Genomic DNA, 22,601 nt, shown 5'->3' with positions numbered 1-22,601 from the left:
GTGTGCAAAATTTTGGGAGGTGTGCATAGCCAAGGTGAGGCAGTAAACTGGTCTTTCTGCAGCACCATTCCCTCTCCATTGTGGGTAACAACCTGGTCATCAGGTGTGAAGCACTCTCTTTGTTGTTATATGTGGTCCAGGGCCAGCCCATTCCCAGAACCTGCAACTTTGCAGTCACACAGGCCATCTTCCATTTCATCTGGAGGTCTAAGATGGGCCATCTCTGCAGGGACACCAAGTTCAAAACACTGAAGAAGGGGGAGTGAGTGTGGTGGAAGAATGTACCCACTGCCACCCTCATCCTGATGGCCACCTTTGTGTGTGCATAGTACCTTGGTATAAAAGTGTCACTATGTTCTGAGGTTCTACCTGTTCCCAGAGCTGCGAAGGGTGGGACTGGCCTCGCTGCCATGGAATGCTCCAAGCAGTCGGACCATTCCATATCACCTGTCCTTCATGGAGAAATTTGCAATGAAAGTCACTTTTGACCACAGTCGTTCAGGAAGTTGTCAGCATGTAATGTTCCTTGAGATCCTGAGGGAAAAGGAGAGGGTGGATCCTGCCACGTAGTTCCCTGAGCAGACTGTAAGAGTCATTAGGCAGAATGCCTCATCACCAGAACCTTTCAACAAGCACCAAGACATCACTTAGCTGGTGGTGAGAAGGGCATTACCTGTTAGATCCTTCATGTTTGCCTGTACTATCTGCACCACTGCACAATGCCCTCAAAACAGCTGCAGGGGGGAATGTCTGCCACACATCTCCTTCTGGAATGTGCCTTTGGAAAGGAGTTCTGGAGAGACGTGCAGTGATTTTTGTTGAAGTTCATCTTGAGCAGCTCCGTGATGCAGGACTCTGTGCTCTACAGTCTATTCCCTGGGATGCACACAGAGACAAACATCTGTTGTGCCTGGAGGACCATCAAGTCAGTGAAAGACGCTGTTTGGTCTGCCCGAAACCTGTTGATCTTGAACAAGGAGTTGACTTCGACCAAGTGTTGCAGACTGGCACGTTCCAAGGTCCAGGATAAAGTGTTCAGGGATGCACTAAAGCTTGGGGCAGCTGCTACCAAGGTGCAGTAGGGAATGACCACCATCTGAGGTCTTTCTGTTGAAGTTAAATGGGGGTCCGTTCAGTTGTCGGACTCTCCTGGTGCCTCAGATACATGTAAATGTGATCTGGTATAAGTAAGAAATACCTTTGCTTTGTTGGATAGAGTCAAACTCCAGTGTCTGTTTCTCTATATGGTACTGCACAGAATTGAACTGCTTCAGTAACTATGTATGTATATAATGTTTATTTATGAATAAAATATACTTTTGAATAAAACATATTATGTAAAATCTAGGATTTTTGTGATTGTTGTCAAACGATTTTGATGCCTTTGTCTGATGATTCCAAGATGACCACAGGTGTTGTGCTATAAGTAACATGCCTATCTTTTTCCAGAAATAAAGTCTGTGTTATATTCTGGTACACCAGCAAGTTGTATGTTTAATTTTTGTTCCAGTTCTTGTCTCTTGGCCACTTATGTTCAGATATTTTTGTCAAGCTTCCTTTGTGGTTTGATTCAGCAGGTTTCTCTTCAAGAACATGTTGTTCCTGACAGCTAGTAGTGTGACCAGTGTTCAACACTTCTGAAGCAGTGAGTAGAGCATCAGTCCTTGAAGTCTCTTTGTCGTACAATAGCAATGCCCAATAGTGTCAATAATAGATCTAGTTGCAGCCATTAAGCTTTCAGTTTCTCAACTTGCTAGAAGATTATATTTGTAATCATGAGATTAAACTCATTACCCCGAGACAGAAGCCGAACATTGAAGTTTACTCTTCCAATGCTGTGGTGTCCCAATACTCCCCTTCATGTATTACAGCCAGTACCAACATGTGCATTAAAATCACTGGGTCTACCCTACTGAAATTATTGCGATAATCCTGCTATGACCTCATTGAATCTTTAATCTTGTCCATGTGTATTGTTGTTGATGTTATACTTGGGTTTTGAGCAAGATTTATTTGAGCACCATGATTCAGTCTTTGATACCCTTGGGAAGTGAGTCAATTTTACATGGTAGTTCTGGCCAAAAGGCAAAAACCTGCTCCTGAACGACAAGGCTTGTCATTAGACTTGTTCAGGTTGACTGTCTTCTGTAATCTTTGTTTCACCTGAAGTGACTGCAATAGATTGAGTGGCCTTCATAATAGGCTGCGGGATACTTTGGATGGCAACTTCTGTTTCACAATGCCCCTGTAGGATGCACACATAAATGTGAAATTAACCCAATCACTGGATGAATGAGTGGAAATTCCAATCCCACTGCCATTCTAGTGGCCATAGAGCCATCAATTATGAATACTATGTTGCCTCCCTGGTGCCAGGGTCACCGATGTTACTGCAGACAATTGTTAAGGAGGAGGATGTACTGTCAAAGATCATTGTTCATATGGGTATCAACAAAATAGATAGAAAATTGGGGCAGCTAACGTAATTGAGTGCAAATGTGGGAGTTTTTTGAGTGGGTAATTTAGGGAAGGGAGAAGGAAGTGTTTGTTTCTTTCTCTTTTACTATCCTTCTTGCCCTGTAGGAATCAATTCTTGCTCCGTTAAAGGGAAAGGATCAAGCTGGTGAGGATCATGTAGCTGGTTAAGATTTATCCTATTCTTAAATTTTAATATATATAAACTGGTGATGAAGTTAATAATGTATACAAAAAGCAACACAAATAAGTGCACACTATAGTTAAATAATTAATTAAAACTCAATATAGGTACCAAATCAGATACTAAAGGGAACAAGGTAAGAAGTCTCTAGTGGGACTAGTCTACAGGTCCCCAGTAGGGCAGAGAATAAAGCAGGAGATTTTAAAAAAGGCAGTATATTACTCATGGGTAACTTTAATCATCACACACATTGGAGAGAATCAAATTGACAGAGGTAGCCAACAGAAATTCACAGAGTGTTTTTGGGACAGTTTCCGAGTAACAATATGTTATGGATCCATACAGGGATCAAGCTACTTTGAATCTGGCAAAAAATCAAGCAGAGTTGACATGCTTCCTTGAAAGGAAAATCAAATCTATCAAGTTTATTACAATTCTTGAGGAGATAACAATCAGGACAGATAAAGAGGAGCCAGTGGATTCAGTACATTTGGATTTTCAAGAGGTATTCTGCAAAGTACTGCATATAAAACTACCTAATAAATTAAGAGCCCATGGTTTTAGAGACTGTATATTTGCATGGATACAGGATTGGCTAACTATTAGAAAACAGAGAGTTGGGATTAGAGGAGGTTTTCAGGATGGCAACCTGTAACCAGTGAAGTCCAACTGTAATCATAGAACATAGAACATAGAACAGTACAGGCCCTTTGGCCCACGATGCTGTGCTGACCTATTATCCTACTAAGATCAATCTACCCTGCATACCCTACATTTTACTATCCTCCATGTGCCTATCCAAGAGTTGTTTAAAAGTCTCTAATGTATCTGACTCCACTAGCACTGCCGGCAGCACATTTCACACGCCCACCACTCTCTGTGTGAAGAACCTACCTCTGACATCTCCCCTATACCTTCCTCCAATCACCTTAAAATTATGCCCCCTCGTAATAGTCATTTCCACCCTGGGAAAAAGTCTCTGACTATCCACTCTGTCTATGCCTCTCATCATCTTGTAAACCTCTATCAAATCACCTCTCATCCTTCTTTGTTCCAATGAAAAAAACCCTAGCTCCCTCAACCTTTCCTCATAAGACCTGCCCTCCAGTCCAGGCAGCTTCCTGGTAAATCTCCTTTGCACCCTCTCTAAAGCTTTCACATCTTTCCTGTAATGAGGTGACCAGAACTGAACACAATATTCCAAGTGTGGTCTAACCAGGGTTTTATAGAGCTGCAGCATAACCTCACTGCTCTTAGACTCAATTCCCCTGCCAATGAAAGCCAACACATCAAACGCCTTCTTTACAACCCTATCAACTTGGGTCGCAACTTTGAGGGATCTATGGACGTGGACCCCAAGATCCCTCTGTTCCTCCACACTGCCAAGAATCCTGCCATTAACCCTGTATTCTGCATTCAAATTCGACCTTCCAAAATGAATCACTTCACACTTTTCTGGGTTGAATTCCATCTGCCACTTCTTTGCCCAGCTCTGCATCCTGCCAATGCCCCGTTGCAACCTACAACAGCCCTCCACGCTGTCCACAACTTCACCAACCTTCGTGTCATCGGCAAACTTACTAACCCACCCTTCCACTTCCTCATCCAAGTCATTTATAAAGATCACAAAGAATAGAGGTCCAGAACAGATCCCTGCGGCACACCACTGGTCACCGACTTCCAGGCTGAATACTTTCTACTACCACCCTCTGTCTTCTATTGGGCAGCCAGTTTTGTATCCAGACTGCCAAATATCCCTGAATCCCATGCCTCCTTACTTTCTGAGTGAGCCTACCATGTGGAACCTTATTGAATGCCTTGCTAAAATCCATATACACTACTTCCACTGTTCTACCTTCATTGTTGTGTTTTGTCACATCCTCAAAGAATTCAATAAGGCTTGTGAGGCATGACCTGCCTCTCACAAAGCCATGCTGACTATTTCTAATCAAACTGTGCTTTTCCAAATAATCATAAATACTATCTCTCAGGATCCTCTCCAATAATTTGCCCACCACAGAAGTAAGACTGACTGGTCTGTAATTTCCAGGATTATCCCTATTTCCTTTTTTAAACAAGGGAATGACATTTGCCACCCTCCAGTCTTCTGGCACTACTCCAGTGGACAGTGAGGATGCGAAGATTATTGCCAAAGGAGCAGCAATCTCTTCCCTCGCTTCCCATAGCAACCTCGGGTATGTCCCGTCTGGCCCCGGGGACTTATCTATCCTGAGATAGTAGGAACTGCCAATGCTGGAGAATCTGAGATAACAAGGTGTACAGCTGGATGAACTCAGGAGGCCAAGCAGCAACAGAGGAGCAGAAAAGCTGACGTTTCGGGTCTAGACCCTTCTTATCTATCCTCATGTTTTTCAAAATTTCTAGCATATCCTCCTTCCTAACAACAACCTGTTTGAGCATATCTGCCTGTTTCACGCTGTGCTCAAAAACATCAAGGTCCCTCTCACTAGTGAATACTGAAGCAAAGTATTCATTAAGGACCTCCCCTACTTCCTCTGACTCCGCACACAAGCTCCCTCCACTATCCCTGATTGGCCCTATCCTCAATCTGGCCATCCTCTTGTTCCTCACATAAGTATAGAATGCCTTCGGCTTTTCCTTGATCCTACCCGCCAAGGTTTTCTCATATCCCTTTCTAGCCCTCCCAAGTCCATTCTTCATTTCCTTCCTGGCTACTTTGTAACCCTCTAAAGTCCTGTCCAATCTTTGCTTCCTCAACCTTAAGTAAGCTTCCTTCTTCTTCTTGACTAGGTGTTCCACATGTCTTGTCATCCAAGGTTCCTTCACCTTACCATCCTTTCCTCGCCTAAGTGGGACAAACCTATCCAGTACCTGTAGCAACTGCTCCCTAAACAACCTCCACATTTCTATCGTGCATTTCCCTGAGAACATCTGATCCCAATTTATGCTCCACAGTTCCTGCCTAATAGCATTGTAATTCCCCCCCCCAATTAAATACTTTCCAATACCATCTGCTACTATCCCTCTCTATGACTGTAGAAAAAGTCAGGGAGTTGTGATCACTATCACCGTGATGCTCTTCCACCGAGAGATCTGACACCTGACCTGGTTCGTTGCCAAGCACCAAATCCAATAGGGCAAAGTGGCAGTCAGTGCGACGGGTTGAGGTGCGTCTACTTCAATGCAAGAAGTGTCAGGAATAAGGGTGATGAACTTACAGCATAGATCAGTACTTGGAACAAAAATGTTGTGGCCATTACGGAGACTTGGATAACACAGGGGCAGGAATGTGCTGGGACCCCAATTATTTACAATTTATATTAAAGACATGTATGGGAGAAGTGAATGCACTATTGCCAAGTTTCTGGATGACACAAAAATAGATGGGAAGGCAAGTCGTGAGGATGACACAAAAAGTCTACGGAGGGATATAGACAAGTTTAAAGAGTGGTCAAAAATTTGGGAATGAAATATAATCTGGGAAAATGTGAATTTATGTGCATTGGCAGGAAAAACAAAAGAACTGAATATTATTCAAATGGAGATAGACTGTAGAAACTGCAGCACAAAGGTATTTTGGGAGTCCTCATGCATAAATCACAAATGCTATCTTATAAGTTCAGCAGGTAAGAGCAAAGGCGAGTGGACTGTTGACTTTATTTCAAAAGAAATGGAGTATAAATGTAGGGAAGTCTTGCTAAAACTATATAAACCACTATTAGATACTAATGTAGGTCAAGTACCCAGCAATGCGAAAGTCTCTGAGCTGGTGGAGTTCGCAGGAGACAGTCTTGCTGGTACATCCTCTAAGGGATCACTGGTATCTCCCTAATAGATGGGATAAGAGCTGATATCCAGAGGGGCTTTTCTCTTGTTGGCAGTGGCTGTGTGGGTGCCAATCATGCCTGCATAAAACAAAGGAGTGAATGAGTTGTACAACAGGCATAGAAGCTTGAGCATGATCAGACTACTCTGACACTAATAGAGAAACGGTGCAGCACAGAACAATGAAGCTTACTTGGTTACCAGGACATGGAGCTTTCGGCATCACCACATGTGCAGTTATGGTCTTATCCAACGAGCTGAGCTGCTTTCTCTTTCTATGGCGTAAGAAGACGATTATCAGCCACCACTTCACCTGTCTTGGCCCTTTCACCTCCATTGTGGGCTGTTTTCTCCTGAAATGAGACAAAGAGAAGGAATAAGAGAGATGAAAGTGGCTGGAAGAGCTGCCAATGATGGCGCAGGAGCAGGAAAGGTGGTGAGGTGCCCCGGGTGGATGAGTAGGGAAGGGTTAGCAGCTTGGGTGGGGGTGTGGATTTAATGGTGTAGGTGAGAGCTATTGAGGGAAGATATTGCATGAAATAATGAGAGTGGGTAGCTCACGAGCCTTGATGGGAAGTGGGTGCAGTGGCAGAGTTAGAGTGTGAGTGTGAATGCAGAAAGATAATGACCCTTACACTTGCAGAATGCAGAAGGTCATTGATAGTGTTCTGGTGGGTTGGGGGGAGGGGTTGTGGAGGGGGTGTTGAGATAAGTATGTTTTCAGTTGAATAGGTACTCAGGTGTTAGACTATTTAACATTTAAATTTTCCTGAGTAGCTTTTATTTAATTTCATTGGAAGCATCCAAATTCTTTGTGTTAAGTGGAAATCTCCAGGTATAGTGGAAATGCCTAGTAGAAAATTTAATTTCTCTGTCAAATCCATTGGATTGCATTACAATGAGGATTCTGCAGGATCTCCCAACTACACTGGAAAACCTGAACTCCCATCTACACTGAAATAACTATCCAACCAGCGGACAATCCAGGTGAATATTTTAAGCAGTGTGTGCTGTTTGATGATTACCAACATGATGGGAAGAAGCAACTTCAAAGAAACATTTCAATGATGTTCTCCTAGGCAGGAGCAGCAAATATCCTCATGCATTCTTATTGTTGCCTAGATACCACCTCCAAACTTTCTGAACACGCTAGAAACAAACCTCATTTCTGTAATGTCTAGCCGGGGACATCCTTTTTCAAATAGACAATGCTAACAAAATTGTAGAGCCACAGTTTCTTGTTTCAAGAGCTTCTGCAGTTTCCTCAGAGGATGATTTAGCTAAGGCAAAACAATGAGTATGCTCCACCTTTTCTATTAGAAGATGAATTTCACCCTTTTGATGGTGAGGTCTGGACTAGCACTGGATTAGACTTTCTGCAGGGGATCCCTTACCTCTATCTTATTGCTGGCAGATGATTAATAGAAAATTAGGAGAAACCCTGGAGAAATCATATAAGTAGATGTTTAAGCAGGTTCTCCAGGGTATCTGCTAGCCCATCATTGCAGTTCTGACAGAGGATTATGTTTAAACCACGTCCCTACACCCTCTAAAAAAACAATGGAATTTACTTTTTGTACAAAAACTGTGGTTAAAAGAATCTTTTTGGAAACTGTATCTTTTGGTATTATAGTTCCAATGTAGAACATTGTATTTGGGTCAATACTGAACTAGACATGCTGATGCCTGTACACATAATATTCCAACCCCTTGCAATGTATCAAGTTATGCAATCAGTTGTAACTGTGAGTCCCTTTGTACACCATTTTTGCAACAGTGTCAATGGTGTTAATCGTATCAGATCATCAAATGACTTGGCTCATTCGTAGAAACGTTTCAAAGAACTAGAAGTCATTGAGGTTGACTGTGCAACATGCCTGTCGAATGAAGAAAGTCCACTGCTAGTGACAAAGACTAGAACACTTCCAAGTTCTGTTTATCTTTGGACCTCGCTCAGCTGTGCACTTTACCAGCTGGGACGTTAGCTAACTTGCTTGTGCTCCTCCTAGGCAGTGCATACGAGTTAGCAAAGACAAAAGGAAAAAGAAAGGCTTGCATTTGTGTCATAACGAGTTTGACCTCAGGATGTCGCAAACCACTAAAAGAGGACTTTCAAAGTATTCTTCTTGTTACATAGGAAACATGCAAAACAAGGTGCACACAACAAGCTGATACAAACAACACTGAATCAGATGGTCTGATCATCAGTCTTCAGAATTCCTGAAAGAGAAATACTGTGGATGCTAGAAATCTGAAATAAAAATGCAAATTTCTGGAAATAATTAGCAGGTCTCATAGCATCTGTGGAGGGAGAAAGAGAGTCAAAGTTTCTAGTTGAATATCATTTCTTTAAAACTGAGCGAAGGTAGGCATATAATGGCTTTTATGCCGTTGAAAAGTTCGAGGGTGTGGAAGAAAGAAAGGGAAGGTCTAGGATAGGGCGGAGGACAGGACAGGTCAAATGACAAAAAAATCATGGAGAAAAGACAAAGGTTTGTGGTAAAGAAAGAAAGTTGTTTTTTCGAGTGACTGTGAATGGCAGAATAAGGAACGACCTGTCCAAAAGGAAAAAGATGAAAAACAATATTCAGACTGGCACAAGGCAACATTAAAACAGAATCAAAAGGTTTGGAAGGTGTGATGGGGAGGAGATGAAGTGTTACTTTCAGACCGTACCATTTATTCTGAAGTTCACAGTCACGATCAACAAATGCAGAGGCAAATGCCTCCTCCTTCACATGTATTCTTGCTTTCGTTGGAAAAGGCAACGTGTGGAAAATGACAAAGGTAAGTCCAAATCATTCCAGTTCTGGAAATGATCTGTGACCTATTCTTCCTTTCAAAAATACATGTTTTATTACTTAGAAATTTGCTACATAATTTGAGCTTTGGACCCTTTTTTAATACCTAGCATTTAAACTGCATTAACCAATTGTACTAATAGTGTGCAGTGCAATCTCACCCCATAAATTTTTATTAAGAAATGGCATGGCATTTCGAACTTAGAAATACAACTATGCATGTGCTCATACATGTCATATTGTCATTTCAGAGGTGACCATCAAATACTGGAAATAAACATTTTAGACTACTGTTTAATTATCTTTGAAAACCAGGGTGGGGGGCATTTACGCAGAACTTGCCTTCACAACAGCTTAGAGTTTAAAACAAAACAGGTTCACTTTGGTCTGTGAAGTATATATTTAAATGTTTTTTCGTTCCCTCCTTGTGGCTAACCAAACTACGCCAAGTGCTTATTGTTGCAGCAACACCTGCCTATCTGAAACACACAAGTCAACCACTCCAGATGCTTCAGATGGAGTTCAGTAAATTGCAGGATGCTAACACAAGTAGTTTACCAAATACTATACCACATTTGTTTAAATCCAAGAGGGATTTTACTGTTGAAGATCAGTTTGGGTTTTGGAACATGGAGGAAGACTAGCTATTTTAGACAGCTATGGCTATTATCATCAACTTCTCAATAATATGGGTCAGCTTTCTTTGTGACACACAAATATTACTGTGCAGCTGTTATAAAGTGCATGATAAAATCCCAGTTACCAGCATCCCTGGTTTTCAAAATGCGTTTTGTACCTACCATTTAAATATCAGAAAAATACATCTCAGCTACTCATGTTTCTGACAGAGACAATGGGACAGGTCCTGCAAAGGCTTCATGGTAAACTGCAACATCCTTAAACCCATAAGAGATAGGAGCAGAAGGAGGTCATTCAGCCCATTGTGTCTGCTCTACCATTTAATGAGATCAAGTCTGACCTCATAACCCTCAAATTTATTTTCCTGCCTTATTCCCATAACCTTTGATTTTTTCACTGATTAAAAACTTGTCTACCTTGATCTTGAACATACTTTAATGACTCAGCTTTGACACCCTCAGTAGTAAAGAATTCCCCAGAATGACTACCTCTGAGAAAAGAAATTACTCCTTATCTCTGTCTTAAATAAATGACAACTCTGACAATATGCTATTGGTTATAAATTCCTCTACAATTCTTCTACCACTCCTCAATCAAACTGGCAAGCCTCCTAATTATGTTATTTTTCAATAAGGCTTCCTCTCATTCCTCTAAATTCCAACCTACTTGACCTCTCCTCAGAAGAAAATCCCTATATACCTCAAATCAACCTAATGTACCTTTTCTCAATTGACAGTATATCTTTCCCTAGATAAGCAAATCAAAGTGCCTTCTATAGTTTTAGCAAGAACTCTATATTTTTTATATTCAATTACCTTTGAAATAAAGGCCAAAGGTTCACTTGCCTTCCCTATTACTTGTTGAACTTGTATGATAACTTTCTGATTTATGTACAAGGATCCCAAATCCTCTATGCTGCAGTTTCTGCAGTCTTACTCCATTACAATAATATTCAGCACTTCAGTTCTTACTGTCAATATACATAATTGTATCCATCTGCCAAGTTTTTGGCACTCACTTAACCTGTCGACATCCCTCTGTGTTTTGTGACATCTTTACCATTCCCACCTTCCCACCTACAAACCTGGCTATTAGTACATTCACTTCCATCATTGAGGTAATTAACATATATTTTAAATAATTGTGGCTCCAGCACTAATCCCCGTAGCACACCACTAGTTACAGGGGTTGGCATTTTGAAAATCTCCCCTTTATCCCAACTCTCTATCTTCTATTAGTTAGCCAAACTTTTTTCAATGCTAATATACCATCCCAATGCCATGGACTCCTACCCTATTTACTAGCCTAATGAGTGCTACCTCATCCTTCATGCCTTTTGGAAACCACAATTTTAAAAAATAATTCACAGGCTGTGGACATCACTGGGCCACAGCCCAACACTAATTACCCAAAGGGCAGTTAAGAGTTATCCACACTACTGTGCATCTGGAGTCAAATGTAAACTAGACAAGGTAAAGACAGTAGGTTCCATCCCATCTGAATTAGATAGGTTTTTAACAACAGTCAACAATGATTTGCACAGTCATCATTAGACTTGTAATTCCAGATTTTTATTGAATCCAAACTTTATCATCTACTTTTGCAGGTTTTGAACCCAGATCGCCAGAACATAACCTGGGTTCCTAGATTAATAGTCTAGTGATAATGCCACTATCCCATCACCTCCCCAAAAATATTAGACCTACAAGATATGATACATCTACTGGTTTGCCTTTAGCTATCCAGCTTGTTACCTCCTCAAAGAACTCTAACAGATTTTGCTTAATTTTATCGTGTATTTTTAACTTCTCTGCTATTACATCCGTTATAAATGACAAATGTTAAGCTAATTGTCTTTTTTCTTTATTGCTGTCCCTTTTTGAATAATGGTATTATATTGGCAGTTTTTCAATTCTCTGGGACTTTGCTTGAATCAAAAGATTCTTGGAAAGATTACTACGAGCACATCTACAATTTGTGTAGCTACCTTTTTTAAAGTCCTAAGATGTAACCCATCAATCAGCGGACTTACTGGCTTTAGTCCCATTAAATTCCAGAGCGCTTTTTACTGAATCATAGTTATTGTGTTTATTTTCTCACTCCCACACTATGGATCCCTTGACTATTTAGTAATTTTGGAATGCTATTAATATTTTCTACTGTGAAGGCTGATGTAAAGTTTTTTTTTCAACTTTACTGCTTTTTTATATATTTACAGAAGATCTTACTGTTCATTTTTACATTATTTGCCAGCTTGCTCTCAAACTTTATCTTGTCCCTTTTTATTATTTTTGGTTGTCTTTTGTTGGCTCTTAAAACTTAGCTAATCCTCTGGTTTGACCACTAATCTTTGCCACATTATATATTTTTATTTGAATTTGATACTTTCTTAAACTTCCTTGGTTAGATATTTAGAAGAATGAGATGGGAGCTTATAGAAACCTTTAAAATTCTAACAGGACTAGTTAGGGTAAACGCAGGAAGGATGTTTCTGATGACTGGGGAAATCAAAATCAGGGGTTATCGTTTAAGAATACAAAGTAGCCCTTTCAGGCCTGAGATGAGGAGAAATTTATTCACACAGAGAGTGGTGAGCTTGTGGAATTCTCTTCTCTAGAAAGTGGTTATAGCCAAAACATTGAATGATTTCAAGAAGGAGTAAGATACAGTTCTTAGGGTTAAAGGGATTAAAGCATATGAGGAGAAAGCATGAACAGATTACTGAGTTGGATGATCAGCCAGGATCATATTGAATTTCAGAGCAGGCTCAAAGGGCTGAATAGCCTACTTCTGCTCCTATTTTCTACACTTCAATTTTTCTGTATTTCCCTTCCTATAATCATTTTTCCTTACTGGGATATATTTTGCTGTGTGGGTCATGAACTATTTTCTTCTAGTCTGCCATTCTTCCTCATCTGTCATAATGACATAGTCATAGAGTCATACAGTAAGGAAGTTGACCCTTCAGTCCAACCAGTCCATGCCGAACAAAATCCCAAAATAAACTAGTCCCACCTGCCTGCTCCTGACCCACATCCCTCAAAACCTTTCCTATTCATGTACTTATCTCAGTGTCTTTTAAATGTTGTAACTGTGCCCAAATCCACTACTTCTTCAGGAGGTTCATTCTGCACATGAACCACCCTCTGTGCAAAATATCTGCCCTTCATATCTTTTTTTTAAAAATATGCCTTCTTGTCTTTAAATTACCCCATCATGGGGAAAAGACACCTATTATTAACCCTATCTATACTCCCCATGATTTTAAAAATCTCTATAAGATCACCTTTCAACCTCTTACGCTCCAATGAAAAAAGCCCCAGCCTATCCAGCCTTTCCTTGTAGCACAAATCTTCCGTACCTGGCAACACCTTGGTAAAACTCTTCTAAACCTTCTGTAACAATATCCTTCCTATAGCTAGGTCTTTCCTGCTAAACTTCTTTCCCAGTCCAATGCAGCCAACACTGCCTACATTCCTTTGTAATTATCCTTATTTAAGTTTACTGAGTTATTTCAGACCTAAGTTTCTCACTCTAAAACTGAATTCTAAATTCTACCATCCTATGTTCACTGTTCCCCAGGTGGTGTCTTACACTGAGATCATTTATTAAATCTGCTTTGTTACGCATCACCGGATCCAAAATAGTCTGATTGCTGTTTGGATCCACAATATTACATTCACAGGTTCAGAACATATATGCATCTGTAATTTTACAATGAATGATTTCTATCTTACTGACCCATGACTTTGTGGACTTATGTTGCTGTCAATTCCAACAAAGGAGGTTGAAACATCGAACTGAGTTTGGCAACAGGCCATTAGCAGTGTAAAAAGTGGGTTTCGTTGGAGTTAGAATTTGAACGAGTTTGAACTTGTAAAACTGCACTGTGCCAGATTCAAAGTGTTAACTTTGAATGCCATACTTAACCAGCAATTGATTCAACTTGGATAAGGGCAATAAAATATTTTCTTAAACAAAAATACTTCAGATTTCCCATGTTATAACTTTATGTTCTTGTGTTATGAAGTTGGGATTTGAATTAGAATTTGTTTGTAAAATGATAGGGGGGAACAGTGCGTGGTCCCTTTAAAATGTGTATTTTCTTAGGCTCCAAGATTTAAAAACAATGCCTGCAGGCAGCATCAGATTCACAGAGTTCTTGAAATTGAAACATTGTATCAAAAGGCTTTAATATTAGCAGGCAAAGCAGCACTTTTACCAAGACAACAGGTTTTTGAATTTAGCCATTTAATTTAAGCCAGGCCCAAGAAACCAAAGCCAAATTAAATTTAAATCTGATGGTGTTGACAACCTTGAACCAATCCTATTGTAAGATATTAATATATCATCAAGGGTATAAAAGAAGAGGCCATTTGAAAAATGGTGTGAGAGCAAACTGCCATCTGTTAAGAGAACAGCCCTTAATAGCCACCAGCTCCAAAGAAAAAGAAAATCACTGGCTGTCACAGAAATCTCTAAAATCTCAGAATAAGCACCATCTAAATAAAGGTACTACAGCACTTTTAGCTAATATTCCTGATACAAGAATTCGACAGAGAAAGGCATTCCTGACTGGAGGACAGCAGAAAAGGCCAAGATAATTCTGGATGACTTATCCTGTCTGTAATTTTGAGAGATTAAATTGTAAATTTTTTATTAATTTGGTTTCTATAAGTGGGAGTTGTATCTGTTGGAACAGCATACCATTAGAATTTTGTTTTATTCAGGAACAGATAGTAGTTAAGGGGGAATTGTTCAGTTTGTCAGTAGTTCTGTTAATTTTTTCACTGTTAGATTTAGATAAATAAATTGTTGCTTGTTGATTATAGAGTGACTGTCAGAAGTTCATTTCATTTAACCTCTCCTTTATAACGGATTGGGGAGGGGTGAGAGGCAGATTATACACAGATTTCACACTTCATTCAGCAGATTATGAGGTGATGCGAGTTTCTCCGAGTGTTTCGATTTTAGTTATGTTATCAGAGAGGGGTTGACCTCCACTTCGTAACACTTGTTAGTTTCAGAAATCAGCCAATGAGCATTTTTTCTACAAATCATCATAATTCTCAATGAGTGATTGCAGTTGAACTTTTGAACTCACTGAAATGTCAGCATTGAAATAACTTAATTCATAACCATTCTTATAAGCAAGGTGATAACTATCTTGATATCCGTGATGTTAATTCTTTAAGCACTTGTCAAAATAGATCAATACATTAAAAGCAAAGAATTATCCTCTGTTATGTTTGATTTGTTTGCAACAGACAGAGTAGAACAGATCGATTTTATTTCAATTCAGTTTCAGACCCTCGTAAGTGTGTCACACATGGGACAGTAAATGAGAGATGATATAACTAATAGGAGAAGCATCAGATAGAGGAGAGGAATTGGAACACTATGCAGGAAGAGTGGGAAAAAGAAAAGAAAATTTTGTCGAAAAGAAGTGATAAGAATGGGCAGTGAGAACTGGGATCAAGAAGAGAAACAGAGGAAAGAGTGATTGAAGGAGGAGGAATGAGTGACAAGAGGGAAGAATGGGGTGTGTAAATTAAAGAATAATAGAGAGAATGTTCCACAATGTATTCCACTTTTGAGTATCAGTGTCAAGTGTTTGATATCAAGAAAAAACCAAAAGAACTGCGGATGCTGTAAATCCGGAACAAAAACAAATTTGCTGGAAAAGCTCAGCAGGTCTGGCAGCATCTGTGAAGGAGAAAACAGAGTTAACGTTTCGGGTCAGTGACCCTTCCTCAGAAGTTCTGAAATGTTAACTTTGATATTAAGAAGTTGTGTGATCTGAAATATTAATTTATGGTGTCAGCTGATGTTATGGAACTTGTAAAAATAACAATTCTCAAAGCAAATGACACTGAATGACAGTAGCCAAAATGTTGCAATTGTGAAGAATATAAAATGCAGAGCCTAAAAAGCTCCCAAAGAAAGAATATACATGATCCAGCTCCTCAGTGTAAAGAAGTTACTGGATTTTGATCTTTGATCACCAAAGTTAAAGGAAAAAATTGTGAATGAGGGAAATCATGATGATAATACAAATTCTGAATCTGGTAACCCTTAAGAGTTATTTGGATGACCTTCAAATGTCAAAGATCCAAGAAGCTGCATTTCTGGTGGATACTTGTGATTTCATTTAGGTAATAAATTTTATCTGAACAATATATTTCAAAAAGATATATTTTACCTGAAAGATAAATTTCAGGGGGGGCAATGGCCTCGTGAATTACCACTGGACTATTAATCCAGAAGAACCAGGCTCAAATCCCACCACAGAATATGAATTCACTAAAAATTAAGAGTCTAATTAAGATCCATTGCCAATTATCGGAAAAATCCGTCCTTACTTGGCCTGGCCTACATGTGACTCCAGACACACAGTAATGTGTTTGATTCTTAACTGCCCTCTGGGCAATTAGTAATGGCCAATGAATGCTGGTCTAGCCAGGAACACCCACATACCATGAATGAATAAAAGCAAATTATTACATATGGAAAATAGTCATATGGGAATCAACACGGCAATTGAAGAAATAAAAAATACTCAGGGATGGAAAAAATATTATTTTAGGGAACAAACAGAAGGATGCCAAAAAAAAAAGGGGAAAGGCTAAAATTGATGTGACTACCACATTCTCAAGGGCAACTAGAGATGGGCAATGCTGGCTGGGTCGGCATTTATAGAACCATAGAATCTATGATTCTGTCCCAGCCAGTGGACCCACATCCCAAAAATGAATCAGAAAAGGAAAATGAAAATAATATGTTTCCATTGTAATGAGGCTGAACAGACTAAAGCTAATGGCTGGAAGTTAAATGGGACATCTATAGCAGGAGTCAGAACACTTGAGAAATTCTCAATAGAGGCTGTACCATGAAAGGAAATGGGGTTTTAAAGCCAGAGCAGTCGTAAAGTGTGTTTCCTTAGAAAATACTAGAAGGAATTAGATTGTTCAGGATAGCCAATGATATTCTTCCTTAAATACTGCTAACGAAGATCAGACTATTGGACGTTCTATCGATAGGAACATAAGAGCAACATAGAGAAAAAATAACCTACTCCTTATCCTGAGATTTTGCCCCCTGGTTCTATAGTCACCAGCCAGAGGAAACATATGCCTTGTTTAAATTTTGTAAGTTTCAACATGTGTAGCTCTCAATCTTTAAAACTCGAGAGAATACAGTCCCAGTTTCCTCAGCCTCTCCTAAAATAGCAATTCTAACATCCCAGGGATTAATCAAGTGAATCTCTTTTTATGTTTTATTTTGTATTTATGTTGCCTCAAAAGGAAAGGTGTTCCTTTACTTCTCCAACAGAATAAGTAAACCATTTATGGAAAGGTTTAAAGCTTTTTAGAAAGGAGAGATATTCTTTTACTTTTCTCATTAAAAATACAAATGACAAAAGATGTTAAAAGATACTGGAGCAAGTCAATCCTGGTTGATCATACAATTTGTCTTCCTGAAGGGACATTGAAGAAGAAAGTATTAACTGGAGGTACACACAGAAGTTATAAACTTGTCCCATTGTACACAATTGGATTAAAATGTTACTCAGTAAATTAGGAAATTAAAGTTGAAGAAAAGCATCAAATTCCTATGGAAGAAATTAGTTTTATCTTGGGGAATGTTCATAAGATTAGACTCAGCAAGTGTATTGACATAACCAATTGAAGGGAAAGAAACTGAGAGGAACATCCTGGATTGCTTTCTGACTGTATTGTGAATAGATCTCAGGCCCATAAAATTAGACAGGAAGAGGATGAACTGCTACAATTTGGAGATGGCATGGAAATTCAGTCATCTGTCATTTTATTCAAAAAAAAGTAAAAGGGAGGAAAGCAAAGAGAATGAGGTTGACATGTTTAGCCCATCTTCTTCAATGGAAATATAACAGATGGATCCTGAATTGAGGGAGCTTACTCAGAAATGGAACCAATTATTATTCAAAAGACAAAGTGCTAACAAGGTTATGGAGATCACCTCAAATACCAGCTGATGAGGAATGTTCATCTGGGTATCGTGATGAAATTTTACAAGTGGTTCACAAAATTCCATTGGCAGGTCACTTAGATATTAATGAGATATTAAAACATGTTTATTTGTCAGAAATACATGCTTTAATTTCGCCAGACATACTATATATATCAAGCAAAGTGGAAACTGGACAATCAATTAAAACTCACCATTAATTCTGATTCCAGCTTCTGAAGGAATGTTTAGCACGGTCTTAATAGATCGTGTAGACTGTCCTTGACTTTGCCGTTCTCCCGACCAGCCTGTACAGTACACAAACACATGGTTTGGCATCAATCCATGTAATACAGTAAGGTGGCAACTACAGGATTCACAGCCTAGAAAACCATAGCAATGATGAAGTTCAAGAAAAAGACCTGAAATCATCTGGAGCAGAAATTTTTAAAAAAATAATTTTAATAAGAAATTGTCAGTACAATTTTATGATCAGTTAGCAGCCAGAAAAGCCACAAAGCTCAATAGCAACTGTGAAAGAAACATATCTGAACAGCAACTTCTCTAGAGAAACCACCAGAACATTGGAAGTTTGAACAAAAGTGCCTATCGAGTGATACGAGCAAGATAGTGAAAGGGGAAACAAGTCTTAAAAGAGCAAAGAGAGCAATGAAAGCCTGCAGCAGTTAAAGGGAAAAATCTAAATTGAGTACCTATGAAAAGAAGCCAAATATAGGAAAGCCAGAGCAAGTTTGAGGGAAGGAACAAAAAATAGTTTAGTTTCATCCAAAAAGTTTGGTTGAGGAACATAGTTAAGATTTCCAACAGTGAGTTAACAAATTTCCAAACTATTTACATAACAAAAAAACTAACAACACAGGTTAAAATAATTTTTCAGGTACAGGCTTGAAGAACATGGAGTGGAGAAAAAGCTTAGGAATATATACCTTTGTTGCAACTTGAACTCTCAGGGCCCTAACCGTGAAATTACTGAAATGTAAAATATTTTGATGGTTTAACAACAACTTCAAAGTTTTATTTGATAACTCATGCCTTTTATTGCTTTTGATCATTCAAATACTAAAAATTGGAGAAAAGCATCTGTGAATCTGATCACATGGTGGCAATTTCAATGCGAAAAGACATCAGATGCAGAAAATACATTAGCAAACATCTGTGATGCAATCAAAAGCTCATTGAATCTTAGTGAGTGAAGCTGTTTTGAAAACATTTGTACTCATAGATCTTTGTGTAATCCTTTGTCTCTATGAAGGCACTGTGTTGAAATTGGAAAATCAAAGATAACATTAGAAATAGCATTTTAAACAGCAGAGCCAGCACTCAGTTTTAGAACTGTACCATCAATCTTTACAACAAAAAGTCAACAACAACTCTAAACAATTAAGAATACCACAAGACAAAAAAAAAAGTGTGGTACTGTGCAAGAAGATCAAAATTCTAACAATTATTTTAAAAATCAAGAAGATAATCCAACAACTTCAAGTATCTATCAACAATCAAACAATGCAACAAAATTTACTTATACAAATCTTCCACTAGAAAAGAATCAAGCTTTCAGAAGCATTTGATAGGTCAGTGAAATGGTAGACTAACACTTTGAACATATTCAGCATTAGACACCAAATCAAATGTGGAATGGGTTAGCACTCTTCTCTACTGCATGGGCGGAATATCAGCTCATACATCACACAGACACCACATTGAAGAGAAACAAGTTACACTTGACCACCTCTTAACAGGTTTCGATCAATAATTCACTCCAAGAGCAATTCATTGACATTGTTCATTTTGAAAGAGAGAACAAAAGAACAGATTATTATTTAAATGGAAATAAAAACTGCAGAAAGCATCAACACAAAGGGACTTGGAAGTACTTGTGCATAAACACAGAAAGCTAGCACAAAGGTGCACAGGTAATTAGAAAGGCTCATGGAATGTTGGCCTTTATTTTAAGGGGATTGGTGTATAAGAGTAGGGAAGTCTACCTGCAACTGTACAAGGTGCTGGTGAAATTACATCTGGAGCACTGTGAGCAATTTTGGTCCTCTTATTCAAACAAAGAATTCATTGGAGGCTGTTCAGAGAAGGTTCACTAGGATGATCCCTGGTATGGAGGGCTTGTCTTATAAGCAAAGGCTAAATGGATTGGGACTCTACCCACTGGAGTTTAGAAGAATGAGAAGTGATCTCATTGAAACGTATGGGAATCTTAAGGGGCTTGACAAGGAAAATGCTAAGAGGATGTTGTTCCTTAGGGGAGAGTCTAGGACCAGAAGACATAGTTGCAGAATAAAGGGGCACCAATTTATGACTGAGATTCAGAGAAATTTCTTCCCTCAGAGGGCTATGGGTCTTTGGAACTCCTTGCCCCAGAGAATCCTTCTGTATATTTAAGGGTGAGATAGATAGATTCTTGATCAGGAAGGGAATCAAGTACGGGGAACATGCAGGAAAGTGGACGTGAGCAATAATCCTACTGAATGGCGGAGCAGGCTTAAGGGGCTGAACAGTCTATTTCTGTTCCTATTTCTTATGGTTTTATGGTCATTCAAGGGATTTCGTCATCATTGGCTGGACTAGCACTTTTTGCCTGTCCCTAGTTGGCCCTGAGAATTTGGTGTTGAGCTACCTTCTTGAACCACTGCAGTCCATTTGTTTCTGGTAGACCCACAATGGTGGTGGGGGGGCATTCCAGATCTTGACCCAGTGACATTGAAGAAACAGCAATAAATTTCCAAGTCAGGATAGTGAGGGGTTTGGAGGGGAACTTTTAGATGGTGGTAAAAACCAAAAGTACAGCAGATTCTGTCAATCAGGAACAAAAACAGAAGTTGGTGGAAGCTCAGCAGGTCTGGCAGCATCTGTGAAGAAAAAAATCAGAGTTGATGTTTTGGGTCCAGTTCTGAGGAAGGGTAGATAGTGGTGTTTGTTATGGACCAGATCAAAACACCTCAAATACAATAAGAAGATAGCCTAGACCGTAACATCTTCTTATTTTAAAGGCAAGTATCAGTTGTGTTCTGGATGCAATATGATTGGTCAAATGACCAAATTTGAAGCAAAACACACTTTATTCATACACTATCATTAAAGTACAACAAAAGAAAAAAGAAATTGGAGTAACAACTCTGTTGGAAAACTTAACAGAATAATAGATTATTTTACTACTAAACAATAACTGTTCCAATATAGTAACATCCCATAAACTCGCCCTTAGTGAAAGGCAAACTTCAAAAAAATAGATTGTCTCACAGGTAATTTTCCAGTCCAGGAAGAAAAACATCAAGAGTAAACTCAGAAAGAGAGAGTAGCAGGGAGGGATGCACTGCAGCTTCCAAACCCATCTTCAAAACCCAGCAACTACTACTGTAAACCTGAAACTAAAAGTTCTAGTGCTGAGGGAGCTTGCCCTCCCATTCAGGCTGTTTCTATTGTTTCAACTTCTAAAAAAATGCCAAGGCCACATAAACAGTAAAACTGTTTACTTTTTGGGCTTTCAATAGACAGTTTCATACCTCTGACTTCAAAAAAAAAGGACAAATTGTCCCTCGTAAAGCCATAGTATGGTCTCAGTGTTCCCATGTGTCTGTTACCATTGTCACTCTTGATGGAAATGGTCATGGGCTTGCAAGGTGCTGACGAAGGAGCCTTGATGAATTTCTGCAGTGCATTTTGTATATAGCACTCACTGCTGCTGCAGAGCATTGGTGACAGAAGGAGTGAATGTTTGTGGATGTGGTGCTAATCAAGAGGCTGCTTTGTCCTGGATAGTGTCAAGCTTCTTGAATATTGTTGAAATTGCACTGAAGTGACAAGTGGGTAGTAGTCTACCAGACTCCTGACTTGTGTCTTCGCGATGGTGGATAGGCTTTGGAGAGTCAGGAGGTGAGTTACTTGACGCAGTACTGCAAGTATCGGATCTGCTCTTCTAGTCACTGTGTTTATGTGGCAAGTCCAGTTCATTGAATGCCAAAGGACAGTGGTTACATTGTCTCTTACTGGAGATGGTCTTTGCCTGGTATTTGTGTGGGGTGGCACAGCGGCTCAGTGGTTAGCACTGCTGCCTCACAGCACCAGGGACCCGGGTTTGATCCCACCTTCGAATGACTGGCAGTGTCGAGTTTGTATATTCTCCCTGTGTCTGCTTGGGTTTCCTTTGGGTGCTCCAGTTTGAAAGTTGTGCAGGGTAGGTGGATCGGCCATGCTGGAGTACAGTTCTGCTGCTGTTGATGTCCCACAGCATCTCATGGATACTCAGACTTGAGTTGCTAGATTTGTTTGAAGTCTGTCCCATTTAGTACTGTGATAGTGCCACACGATACAAAGGAGATTATTCTCAGTCTGAAGGTGGAACTTCGTCTCCACAAAGACTGTGCGGTGGCTACTGTCATGGACAAATGCATCAATGGCAGATTGATAAGGATGAGTACAAGTATGTTTTTCCCTCTTGTTGGTTCTCTCACCACTTGCTGCAATTCCAGATTAGCAACTATGCCCTTTAGGACTTGACCAGCTCAATCAGCAGTGTTACTGCTGAGCCAGTCTTGGTGTGCATTTTGAAATTTTACACCCAGAGTACATTCAGCAGCCTTACCACCCTCAGTGCTTCGTCCAAGTGGTGTTCAGCATGTAGGACCATTGATTTATCAGTCGAGGAGAGAATAGTAAGTGATAATCAGTAGGAGGTT

At 39.5% G+C, this 22,601-nt stretch overlaps 1 long non-coding RNA gene across 1 annotated transcript; it reads right to left on the bottom strand.

Moving 5' to 3' along the window:
* Positions 1 to 6,428: 6,428 nt before the first annotated feature.
* Positions 6,429 to 18,200, bottom strand: LOC125487877. The gene is made up of 3 exons (XR_007266137.1): positions 18,108 to 18,200; positions 6,660 to 6,819; positions 6,429 to 6,546 (listed from the first exon to the last, which is right to left on the bottom strand). It is a non-coding gene; the product is annotated as an uncharacterized LOC125487877 (long non-coding RNA).
* Between the last annotated feature and the right edge of the window lie 4,401 nt (positions 18,201 to 22,601).

This window comes from Rhincodon typus, chromosome 3 (assembly GCF_021869965.1).
Source record: "Rhincodon typus isolate 14 chromosome 3, sRhiTyp1.1, whole genome shotgun sequence".
Taxonomy (NCBI): domain Eukaryota; kingdom Metazoa; phylum Chordata; class Chondrichthyes; order Orectolobiformes; family Rhincodontidae; genus Rhincodon; species Rhincodon typus.
The sequence above is the reverse complement of the archived record's forward strand: the minus strand, read 5'-3'. Positions and strand labels throughout refer to the sequence as shown.